The sequence below is a fragment of the Sorex araneus genome, chromosome 2 (genome assembly GCF_027595985.1).
Source record: "Sorex araneus isolate mSorAra2 chromosome 2, mSorAra2.pri, whole genome shotgun sequence".
Classification (NCBI taxonomy): domain Eukaryota; kingdom Metazoa; phylum Chordata; class Mammalia; order Eulipotyphla; family Soricidae; genus Sorex; species Sorex araneus.
Window position 1 is genome coordinate 60,954,070 of NC_073303.1, and position 13,650 is coordinate 60,967,719.

Below are 13,650 nucleotides of genomic sequence, written 5' to 3' on the forward strand. Positions count from 1 at the left end.
ATTAAAAGGCAAAATAGACAGAAGATTTCAAAGTGAATCTGCCTGCATGCAATCTTGACAATATTTTTTAAATATTGAGCATCTTTTTCAGGCAGCAAACAAACTTAATATTACACAGAAATTCTGTTTGGAGTAGAAACGTTCATTTCTCTTTCAGAATTGATTTTTATTAATGTAAAGCTCTGATTTAATATGACAATCATGATTGCTTAAGTATAACTTTATGCCCACATGGAACTCGGCTGGTGTTTTAAAATGATTGATCCAGTGTTGGGTTTTCCCCTGCGCAAAGAGTGTTTTCTGGAGCTTTTATCGATTTAATTTTTACCATTACAGGTAATCCACTGAAATAAGGAACATAGATTCATCTTATGATAGATGATGATTGAATGATTGGTAGGTCCATAAAAGAAAGAGAAAAAAACTAAATTACTCAATTCTACCACCCACCTTTAAATCCTGTTTCCTATAGAAAGAACAAAAAAAGAGGCAAGTTTAAACTTGATAAAGTCGCTGCTCCAGCCTTGGAAGAGAAAGAAATCAGTGAGGAGTGGAGGAGATGCAAGGCAGAGAGCTTCCAAGGGCCTCTGGAAGCCAACTCTGTTGGATTGGATTCCCACACAGGTCCTAGAGAAATCACTAGTCTTAGTGAGGAGCTGGACCACAGAATGGTTGTGAAGTCACCCTGGAGGAAACTGGTCCCTATCTAGCTACGGACCTGATCAAATTCACACCAGAACTGAAGACATTGCACTGTAAAGCAGGGTGCTGAATAGGCAGAGCAAACTGGAAAAATCTCCATGGTGCTATGACAACCAATAGCCACCAGGCTAGCATCAGCTCTGGAAATGCCCTAGAGCGAACAAAACGAACCAATAAGATAAGCAAAGGTGGGGGCTGGAGAGATAGTATAGCTGGTAGGGCATTTGCCTAGCACACAGTCGACGGGGGTTCGATCCCCAGCATCCCAAATGGTGCCCCAAGAACCGCCAGGAGTAACCCCTGAGCATCTCACTAGGTGTGGCTCAATAAGCAAAAAAAAAAAAAGCAAAGGTGACAGGTAAAGGACAGGCTCGAGTATGGTCTCTGAGCACACTGTCCCACCCCCACCTTCCTCACCCCAATAAGTTCATACATGAGGCTTTCACTCAAAGCCACTTCAGATGTGATGAAAAACACACAGGAATACATTGACAAACATATGGCAAAGGATGAGATCAGACTATCAGTGGTGACTATCCATTTTGATTTCCAATGATGTACACTCAAAACTTACATACTGTTATAATGCAATGTCACTTGCATAAAAAATAAAATTATCAGAAATTGAGTACCTAGTTGCCCCAAGAGAATGTTGACCTCATTTAGACCAGCAGAGATTAGCAAACTGGATTACTTTCACATCTCCCCCATGTCTGTAGCTTCCCCTCCTGCCCCCATCTAGTTGAGAAAAGTTTATTAGGAGGTTCAATGAGCTATGGAAAATAATGAAGCTACCTTTTCTTTCCTATTTGTATGTAGAGTGTGAGAATTTATCAGCCAGCTCTGCTAAAATGGAAAGCAAAATCATTGGCCTAAAAAGATCTGCTTCAAACACAGAGCTGAAAGACCTGAGGAGTAAACTTTTTCCCGCTGAAATTCTCTTCCTGTTGAAAGGGGACAGAAACAATGTTTTCAAGCCTGACAGATGTAGCTCCAGGCTTGGCATATGTAGGGTTTGGAGTAGAAGCATTGGACTTTTCCCCCACACTACGTACAGTTAAGCATTGGGCCTGAAGGGGCACATGCCCGTTAGCATGTTTTAGGAGCCCAGGGCAGGAATGAGTCCTTGGCTTAGGCAAAACAAGACCCTGACCCCAGGGTAGCAGTGACCCTTGAAAGCTGTATTCATTTGTTCTGTTCGCTGTAAGAGAGAGTATCCCCCCAAGACCGGGGAGGGAGGTGGTAGAGGGTGCTGAGAGACCCAGATGGCAGGGAGTGGTTAGCTAAGAATCCAGCCGCTGTTAGAAGTTGCCTTGGCCACAAAGATGAGAGCCCAGGGAGAGAAGATGTGGTCAGCACTGCCCTAGGAGCCGAGAGAGAGACAGAGACAGAGAAACAGAGAAAGAGACAGACAGAGAGACAGGAAGAGAGAGATGGGGAGGCAGGAAGTAAATGAGAGGGGAGAGAGAGAGAGAAAGAGAGAAAGACAGAAGGGGAAAGACAGAGAGGTAGGGAGAGAGGAAGGAAGAGAAAGGGATGGGGGAGTGGGAGAGAGAAAGAGAGTGACAGAGAGAGAGGATAGAGACAGAGACAGAGAGAGGAGAGAGACAGAAAGAGAGAGAGAGAGAGAGAGAGAGAGAGAGAGAGCGCTGTCAGCTGCCAAGCCCACTGCCCCCAGAGCAGCCTGCTGTGAGGAGGCGTGACAGAGCACTGAGATCAGAGAATGGGCTCCCAATAAAGAACATTAGATCCCTCCCCGCTGGTGGTCTTCCTTTGACTGGTTCATCTCTGGTGCCCCGGGACTCCCAGGAGGGCCTGATGCTCCAGAGTCAGAAAGAAAGAGCGGGACGAGGAAGCCACAGCAGAGCCCTGAGCCCACCGGGCCGGCTGGAAGCCCCACAGTTCCAGGGGCTGGTGGGACAGACCCCAGCGTGTCCATCACTTCTTCCTGCTCCTGCTTTCCTCAGCCCCAGATTTCTCTCCTCAGTCTTTTGTACTAACATTGAGCTTGCAGTCAAGAGGAAAAGCAGTGTGTTTTCATATACATAATAGCAGATAATGACCCTTGGCCCTTTTTGAAAGTTCAAAGACCCTCCCTCCCCTGAACACCTCTGCATGGGTGACTTGGCCCAAGAGTTACTGCTTTAGATAAGCAATGACTTTTTTTTCTATTTACTTCAGTATATTTGCTCTAAAATCACTTTTAACCTCCCAACTATTTTTTGAGCATTAAAATTACTTAAAGTGCTGTGTGCTTGCCCATAGTAAAAGGACAAGGATCTTAAAACCCCAGAAGGACCAATGAGAAATGAGAGATAAATATTACAATATACACATACAGGCTACAGATATACAGATGTATATTCTAATGTATATCACTTCTCCCAACTTGTCTTTAAACAGATACTATTTTTAACTGTAAATAGAAGTTCAGGAGATCTGGAGCTTTAAAAATGTCCAAACGTATTTTAGGATTTACTTCACACTTATCTTTCATGGGAACACACTTATGCTCTCTAGAAGCCCCGATGTCGGAAGAAAATTGAGGTCACAGAATAAGACTGTGAAGACAGAGGCAAGAGAACTTAACCTTCAGGGTTCTCGAGAGAAAAACAGATTGTGCAAAAAACTGCCTTTCGATGGAGAAAACACTCTCAAAGCTCAGGCTGTTTGGAAGGCACATCTTTCTCTCTTCTCCTGGGCCCTGTTTCATACCTTCCTGGAGAACATCCTCACTGAGTTTTTATTCTCCTTACCAAGAGTTATTTTCTTTATTGTCTTTTCATCAATCAGCAATGTATAATTGGCTGTCACTCATCCACCGTTGCCAAGGAAAAGATTCAAGTATTTATTATGAAAGATTTCTATGGAAGTCATACTTTTATATAGAAAACATCATTTTTGATGAGTTCTTTAAAAGAAAAAAGTTTAGATCCTCATAACCATTAATTTAAAAGTTGTGTTGTTTTTTTTTATATCACATTCATTGGTGAATACACGCTCGTGGTGAAGCACAAAATACATGATTTCTAACAGAGAGTGCAGAAAAGTTTGTATTGCAAGTTATCACTCACAAGGAATAAAACATTGTTTTCTTTCTGGGATAGGATTTCTGAAGCCTGGGCCTCTTGAATAAACCTCTATTTTAAAGTAATGACATCCTTCAGTATATCTTGATATAAAGTATTTTGTTATTACAAACCAGCTGCTGTTTTAACATTGTTTATTCTATTTTTGTAACTAAACAAATACTATTATTTCTCTTATGTAAGTTGATTTTGAAGTGAGCATGTTATATTAAACTTATCCTCTATAGCTACTGATGGTCACTGTTTTTGTTTGTTTGTTTGTTTGTTTTGTGTGACATGGGGTGTTACTCAAAGGGTCCTCCTGGCTCTGCACTCAGGGGTCACTCCTGGCAGGCTTTGGGGCCATCTGTGGTGCTGGGGACCAAACCAGGTAGTCTTGCCCAAGGCAGTGCTGTGCCCTCCGCACAATAGCTCCCGTCCCTGACGATCACCTTTAAAAAATCATGCCAGAAAGAAAAAATTACTTCATCTTTGCCACACAAGTTTTCCCATTTTTATCATAAAAACTTATCAAATCAAGCTTCTGAGATTACTGGTAATTATTTGATTTGGAATTTAATAGCACGACCCCTGATTCTAGCACTATTGTTTGGACGCTTAGTGGAAAAACCCCATGGAATAATCAAATGTAGCTCAAAGGGCTATACTAACTTTTTGTTTACTTTTTTTATATGGTGCTAACTCAACGTTGCTTGAAATAACACAACAGCAGGGTATTTTGTTAATTACAATCAAGTAATAATTTTCATTTCAGAGATTTAGTTAACAAATATTTACAGCACACAACAATTACAGAGCTCTTGTATTTCCCTTCCTTTTCCCACTCAGAATGTTGTGGTTTATCACCACCCAGGCTGATACCCAGAGTTACCCCCAATCAGCTATTATACAACACAGACTCTCCATGCATTTATTTTTCTCTAAAACATATTTGTATTAACATAGACAAACTTCATGCAGCTAGAAAACTCAGTGTTTTGACATTGCTTCAAAAGCCTAGAAACTTACAACTACCATGATTTCAATACAACTTTACTTGAATATTCTTATATTTTATTGTGATAGATATTTCTCATGCATCATATAAAGCTGAGCACTTACATGTAAATATTAAGACTTGAACCTTAAAGAGCATCCAAGGATCTTGCGATTATTTTGAAATAGTTTTACTTATGAAATGCTTCCCTTATTATTAGCCATTTTATAAGTTTCAGTAAAATTGGTATATATGATAATACATCAGTTTCAGGTATATACAATAATAATGTGACCTCTGTTGTTTTGTTTGGCTGCTCTTTGTTTTTATTTTTTCTGTTCTAATTGATAATGTTTTTGGGTTAGGCCACTCCAGGTTTTCAGTATCTTACATGCTATTTCATTTCATCTGTTTTTGTTTTTGTTTGGGGACCATACCTGATGGCACTCAAGGCTTACTCCTGGCTCTGTGCTCAGGGGACCATGTGGGATGTCAGGATGAAAGCCACATGCAAGACAAATGTCTTATCCACGGTACTATTGCTCTGCCCATCCTTCTCATTGTTTATCCGACAGTGTGCTATGTGACAATGCTGATGTTGGCTGAGGAGGACAAGATGATGAGGTTAGGGACCCCCTCCCCCCCATATAGAGTCTGATAATTGGATGTTCTGCTAAAGATACCAAATTCAGTCCTGAATACTTTTTATTTCAGGCCAAAACAGGCAGAAACAATGAGGAGTCAAATCTATAAGTATGCCTTAATTATTTTGACTTGAAAGGAGACCTCTGCCACTTGCTGATTATGAGAATGGAAATCTACAACTTTGTTAAGCCCTCAACAATGAGTAGGAAAAAACGGTGTGATCTTTGAAGGCTGGGATTTAGATAGAAGGGCCCTGCTTGAAACTCAAGTTCTACTACCTGTTAGTAACAGACCCTGGGAAGTACTTAGCATCATCAATGGGTCACTTGAAATCAGTCCTCAAAGAATTGTGAAGAGGATTAAATAAGATAATGTGTATAAAGTACTTTAGTGGGGATCTAACAAATATTTGCTTATTATTATTCATTATTATTATTATTATTATTATTAGCATTATTTTTCAGCTTAACTTAACTGACACCCATTGATTTCATGTTATTTTATTTTCCCTTTTTTGGACTACAAACACTAGAGAAGTCTTCCATTACCACTAACATTTACTTAGCCAACCAGCATTACTAAAAACCCTACCCTCTACCTTTCCCCACACAATCAGTTTTATTTACCAAAGTTCTAGAACAAAAACAAACAATAGATTAACTCCAGCATTGCTTTCAAGCAGTTTACTCTCTCACAAGAGGTATGCCATGGACACCAGCTACTAAATGCAGCAGTCTGTGGTGACAGATGTTATGATCCTCTAGGAAAGTAGTATCAGAGGAATTCCAGACTCAGCATCAGACTTCATTTCTAGGTCCTCCTCCCTCTATGAAGTCCCTGGGAATGCAAATTCTCAGGAACCATTATAGTCCTAAACTCTTGGGTTTAGTTACAAGCCCTCTAGGTGACTGATAATCAGCCTGAAAGGCTGAAAACCGCTTTTTTTTCTTTTTGAGCTGAAACAATAAGAAAGAATAAGTTGGGGAGGTGGGGTAAACATTGGATCCAACACTAGAAAATAAGTTTCTCTAGCATTTTCAAACAAATAGGAGAAAACAAAGATTTAAAAAAATTACTTTTTGTTTTTTTAACAACAACAACAACAACAACAACAACAAACAGGGACAAATGGCGACGTTACTGGAGCCTGCTTGAGCAAATTGAAGATCAATGGGACGAAAAGTGATACAAGTGAAGTGATACTTTTTGTTTTAGGGTCATGCCCTGCTGTGCTCAAGATTTACTCCTGGCTCAGTGCTCAGGGATGACAGACTCTGGGAACTATATAAAGTAATGGGGATCAAATTTGAGTCAGCCTCGTGCAAGACTTACCTGCTGTGCTAGTTCTCTGGCACAATAAATTACTCTCTATTAGGAATGTCAAATGCTTCATTTTGAATTAAACACCAGCTATATGAAGTGAAGCAGTAGAACGGGTGGAGAACATATGCTGAGATTCAATTACGGAAAATGTGGCTGTCACCACAAGTGATTTATTTTGCACTTCTCCTTTGGTCCTCAAGAAAAGAAAGAATTTTTGGTAAAAGAAACTCATGATCAGATTAATTCAGCAACAATGCTTAGAAATTAGACAAGTTTGAAGGCTAAAGATTATTGCAGGCATAATTTTATAAGACTTACAAATAAATGAATTCAAGTTCATCTCTACTCAGACATAAAGGATACTTGAAGTCTCATGCCCAAATTATTTCTAATGCTTCCTTACACTCTAATGAAATGATTGAATGCTTCTTGAGAGCTGGGAAAAACAGTAAAAGCTCTCCATATTTCATCTCATTTTATCCTCACCACTGTCCACTGTCCAGTATCTTCAGTTTAATTATGTGATGATCCTTGTATTTAACCATTCACTAAACAAATATGCAAACCAGAAAGAGCTCCTTTCTTGATGATGGAGTTCAAATTTTAATCCAGGCGGTCTGACTCTTAACAGTCACACTTGTAAATAATACACTAAGCTTTAAAAAAGCGCCATATTTCATGGATGTGCAACTTAACCTTTTAAAATGCATTGGTCCTTGTCTTGCATGTGGCTTATCCCAGTTTGATCCTTGGCACCATAGAAGTCTCTCAAGAAGTGACATGAATGATCCCGGAGCACTCAGGAGTAGACCATGAGCACGACTGTCCATGACCCACAACAAAAACAAAAATATGAGTTGTGTAGAGGCTTGCATAAAGAAAGTATCAACAGTTTAAAATGTCTTTTACATGGGGAAAAATATTCAGAAACCCAAGTTGAATGGGTTGAAAGTTTTCAGACAGGAAATATACGTGGGTTTAATTTCTAACCAATCCTTATTAACTCTGTCATTACATTTGCAATGACAAACCTTTCATTGAGCCCTGTAATCCAGAATCAGACTCAGTTAAATGCATGAAGAGGAATTAGACGTGGCCCCTTTGATAACTTTTACCAGAACAAAAGTAGCTCAGTGATAAAATGGGTGGGTAGAAAATGAGAATATTTTAAGAGGCAGAACTTTGATTTAAAAATTAAAATTCTTCTGAGACTTAAACCTGAAAGCTTTGTAACTTTCCACATGGTGAACTAATAAAAGAAAAAAAAATAAAAAATAAATAAATAAAAAAAAATTAAAATTCTTTTTACTTGATTTTCGCCAAGCATCTTCACTAACATTTTGATGCACTAAATCAAAGTAAGAAAAGAGTTTTTCCCAGCTCATTTTAATTTTTCTCTGGTCTACTCATATTAAGGTCAGAATTGAAGGAGAAGCTATGTGCTTATCTATTTCCTACTGAAGCTCTTTCCGTGGCTCACACTTCAGGCTGTATCATTTTGTCCCATCGTCTTACTGACTACAAATGTATGTCAGCCTTTTTTTTTCTTTAATATGGATCCTATAGGAGTGACACAGATGATGTGAGGTTCTGCCCCAACAAATGATTTTCTTTTATAATCATTACATCTTTTCAACATGTTTATTTCTCCTTCTTTCCATTTTTAAGAATCATGATTATTTCAGGAGCTTCTATATCTTTGTGGATTTTTCTGTGTTCCTTTTGCTTCTACTTTTAAACTTTAATATGGAGGAAAAGTATTTTTTGTTGTTTTAAAAAAACCTTTTAGCTATTTTTTTTGAAATTTTAGGCACTGTGATATGAAAACAGGACAAGAATGCTATTCGGGATCGAAAGAGCTATGCTTGGAGCATCACATTTCACTCAACTGAGAAAAGGAATCTGGAGTTCCTACCGCCATCGATGATCAAGAATCAGGGATGCTGTCTCGTTTGCCAAGGCATCAAAAATCAGATGGGCTCGAGAAGTAATGCGATTTGGAGATGACCACTGAGCTAGAGTTGTTACCAAATGGATTCCACGAGAAGTCAAAAGACCATGTGGCCGCCCACCTACAAGATGGTCAGACTTTGTCAAAACCCTGAATGGACAGTTTGAGGCTCTTAGTGTTCCTGGAGTGATCAGATACCATTGGGCTACTTTAGCACACAACAGGGGCAAATGGAGACGTTACTAATGTCCGCTCGAGCAAATCAAAGATCAATGGTATGACAAGTGAAAAGTGACTAATGATAGGGTTTCATGCATACGAAACATCCCACCCTCCACCAAAGCACCAGTGTTTCCCCCACTCTGGGCCCCTACCACCCACCACATTCTTATACCTCACCATGGTAAGCTCAGTTTTATACAAAGGCATCTATCACTATCACTATCATCCCATTGATCATCGATTTGCTTGAGCAGGCCCAGTAACGTCTCCATTTGTCCTAGCCCTGAGACCTCTCTACTCGTCCTTCCCAACAGTGCCGCATTAGAGGCTTTTTCAGGATCAGGAGACTAAGACCCATCATTGTTACTGTATTTGGCATATGAATATGCCACGGGGAGCTTACCAGGCTTTCCTGTGCAGGCAGGAAGCTCTCAGTATCTTGCCAGGTTCCCCAAGAGGGAGAACAAAACTTTAAGATCTCGCAAGGCTGAAAAGCGGCTGCGCAGTTCCAGGAGTTTGATTTTATAGTCTCTGGATGTTGGCTGTTGATGGGATTACATGGCACCAGGGGCAGTTTGTGGGTGGGACTGCCTAGCTATTGGAACATGGGGGATCTGGGCGGAAGAGTCCCAGTCCCCATCTGAGCAGGCTTAGAGATCTCAGCCCTGGGTCCAGCACACCTGGGTTCCTCTTCCAGTTCCTTCATGCGTGAGGCTCATCCAAACATGTGGAGAGTGACCTTGAGAATGGCTGTGGCCAGGTTCCGAAGATCTTTGGCTTCCCAGGGCTCTGCTCAGGGCAGGGAGGGAGACTCAACCCACCTCCTCAGAGGGGCCCCAGTAAAGACAGCAGAGGTGTGGGCAAAAGACTCTGCATCGCTCTCTTCCGGAAGCTAGGTTTTATAGTCTCTGGATGTTGATCTCCAAGCCTGCTCCAATCAGGACTGGGCCTCTTCTGCCCAGATCTCCCATTTTCCAGTAGCTAGGCAGTCATACCCACAAACTGCCCCCAGCTCCAGGTAATCCCATCAATGGCCAACAAAGGCAGCTACTAAACAAAAAGAAACTCAAAGTTTTGGTGGAGAGGCAATGAACAATCAGGCTGTGAGCACTGTTAGCTCAGTTATTGGCAGGATCAACCCCGAGCCCAACAGAACAGTTTCCAGTGATGTGCGTTTACAAAGAGAAATTGGGCTAATTATTGGTTACAAACTCCTCCGTGGTGCTCATTGACTGTGACTTTGGGAAGGTTGTTCTGTTTTGGGTTTCCTTGTTTACGAGATAGAGAAAATGGAACTGTGAAAAATTGAGATACCCATGTACACAATTCAGCTCTTTTTGTCAAGAGTCAGCAGGCAGTAGTAAGGGTCATGAATTTCAGTAAGTCTCACGTTTTACATATTTCCTTTTCATGTCTTTATAGGACTCCACACATGACCACAGACTAAGTGTATTCAAAGATAAACAAACAAAATTGCAATCAAAAGTCACCAAGGAAAGGAAGCAACGCAGTAACTTCTATGCCTAGCTTAATACTTTAAAACAGTGTCAGTTCTTTCACATCCTTAATCAATACCGCAAATGGAGCTCATTAGAATGAGTGGTAATGATCCTCTCTTGGTAAAAGACACAAGTTTTAAATTTTTCCTGGAATGCTGAGCCATGGAAATACTCCTCTGCTCAGCAACACTACTTCCTACCCTGTCACATTAGAGTAAGTCCCTCCTGCCGAACATGAATGTATAATCTTATAAGAAACTTCCAGGCTTTTTGTCCCAAATAAGTGCAAACTCTTACAATCTTATAAGCAATCTATGACAGTTTCACTTCATCCAACTTAGTATATGCAACTACAATTATGGCATTTTTATTTTGTTCTAATTGACACATTACAATATCACACCATGATTGTAACTTAAATTTCCTCAGGAGTACTGGCGTTGTGTATATTTTTAACATTTTAAATTTGGTTTTACATTGACATAGCACCTTTAATGAATAGTCAGATCGTGTCTTTGACCATTTGAAAATATTAGGCTATTTGTCCTCTTGTTGTTGAGCTGTGATTATTCTTTACATATCCTGTATATCAGCCCATAAACCAGGAGGTGCTTAATGAGAATTTTCTTTCAATGCTTACTTTCCATTTTCTTAAATTTTTTCCCACAGAAATAACACTAATTGTGACGAGGCCCAATTTACCATTACTCCTTTTGTGATGCATAGTTTTGCCTTTAATAAGTTTTTAGTGTGAGCTTTAAAAATCATGAGGATGGCAAATAGGGAGGGGATCTATACATTACACAAGGAACTAAGGTACATTGTAATCTTTCATGCAGGTTTCTGGAGCAGAAAACAAGATCCTTTCTGATCTCAACCAAGGGAGAATAATTCCGGAGCAACCTATAACTACTGCAACCTGCTGATGTGATTTGATGACTTGCTTCTAAAACTGAAACCCTGTCACTGCTTCATTTAGATAAGGAAAGGCTGAGGTTTGAGCCAGGGGGACTTATCTCCAGGATCTCTCAGTCATTTTCCAGATGACTTAGTTCCACAGAGAGAAATGCTCATCCTCTTAAACAACATTGAAGTCTTCCTTCCTGGCATTATAAGTTCAGATGGTGTGAGAAAAGATTGACAGTCCTTCTTAACTAGAAACTTCCTTGCTTTTCATCAGCTTGCTCACATCTGCAGAGAGTTTTTATTTCTGTTCTTAAGAGGGCTCCCAAGGAGTAGGCAGTGTCTGTACACAGCTTCAATGATACAAATTACTGAATAAGACAAGCAGGATGTGTAGCCAGATGGCTGGCACCTAGCCAGATTGCGTTATGACCTAACTCCCTCTCCTGGAGGTATCTGTTGATAAAGGTCTTTTTCTTGGTGGTAGGGGGGAAGGGGGCGTAATGCAAACATCGAAAAGCTTAACCTTCTTTTGGTGATATGCATGACTTGGAAACAATTCTTTAAAAATATACCCTTTAAAAGGAAATAAAAGCATTTTCAGTCTCCAGATTGATGAAATTACATAATCGCATCCAAACATTATGTGGCGGGAAAACTCAGCATCAGTGACTGAACAAGAGACTGCGTCAGAAAGCCTGAGTTCCAGTTCACATATAGCAATTACATAAAACCTGAATTTCTGTACTCTCCTGCGCCGTAAAATATGAATAAGAAGGGAATCTACTCCAGTGATGATTGTGTGTATCAAATGAGGTATTGTGCTAATTTAGCACCAGGCCCAACACATAAGTACTAGGTAGTCACTAGTAATTGTTTCTATTGCAATTGCTTTTATCACCACTGGGCATATGTACTTTAATAAGAGACTATTTATCAGGGTTCTGCAAGTCTGTTTCTGGTTTTACCATTGTATGTTTTGTGGTAAGGAAATCCTGAACAACTTCCTTATATAATGATTTCAAGGGGTACACACTGGATTTTTCTGTATTGATTGGACCTGGTACAGATTGGCCTCTCTTTCTGGCCAAGGCTTTTAAATCATGAACCAGTCATGTCTTTGTTGCCTTCATATTTCACTTCTTAGCACCACTTCCTATCAACAACATAACCCTGCTTCATTCCATGCTATCGGCCCTGCACTTATTCCCATTTTTCTCCTTAAAAAGGTGCTTATCCTTTTTTATTTTTTTTTATTGAATCACCATGTGGAAAGTTACAAAGTTTTCAGGCTTAAGTCTCAGTTACACAATGTTCGAACACCCATCCCTTCACCAGTGCACATATTCCACCATCAAGAACCCCAGTAAACTTCCCCCTCAGCCCCTGACCCTGCCTGTGTAGCTGATAAATTTCACTTCACTTTCTCTTTACTTTGATTGCATTCAATATTTCAAAAAAAATCTCACTATTTATTGTTTGGAGTTTCCCCCCCCTCCCAAAAGTTGGGCCTATTGGAAAGGAAGCATTTGATAATTTGTTTTCCATTGCTGAGAATGAAGAGATATGAGGTCATGTGGCCACAATAGCAGCCACAAGGTTTTGGATTGTGTTGGCGTGGATGTGGAGAGAAAGAGACTCTTCTTCACTGCTGGTGGGAATGCCAACTTGTTCAGCCCTTTTGGAAAACAATATGGACGATTTTCAAAAAATTAGAAATTAAGCTCCCATTTGACCCAGCAATACCACTCCTGGGAATATATCCCAGAGAGGCAAAAAAGTATAGTAGAAATGACATTTGCACTTCTATGTTCATTGCAGCACTGTTTACAATAGCCACAATCTGGAAAAAACCAGAGTGCCCAAAATTCTTATCTTTTTGTCTCCATCCCTAGAGACAAAAGAAGCATTTCCCTTACAGTGCTCTACGCTGAAATAACCTGAGTCACTCGGTTGGCTCACACCTTTCAGTAATTAAGATGTTACTCTTGGGGGCTGGAATGATAGCACAGCGGGTAGGGCGTTAGCCTTGCACGTGGCAGACCCAGGTTCGAATCCCAGCATCACATATGGTCCCCTGAGCACCGCCAGGAGTAATTCCTGAGTGCATGAGCCAGGAGTAACCCCTGTGCATCACCCAGTGTGACCCAAAAACAAAACAAAAAAAAAGATGTTACTCTTGGTCTCTCAAGGATGTCTCTGGAGGGCATAAATTTCAGACCATATCCATGGTCAAGCCTGATAACCATCTGTGTGACCCCACCCAGGGCCATGAGGAAGCCATCATTGCTTTTTTTCTTTCCCCTCTCTGCTCTGATCCTAAAATTTGCATTTTCTAGA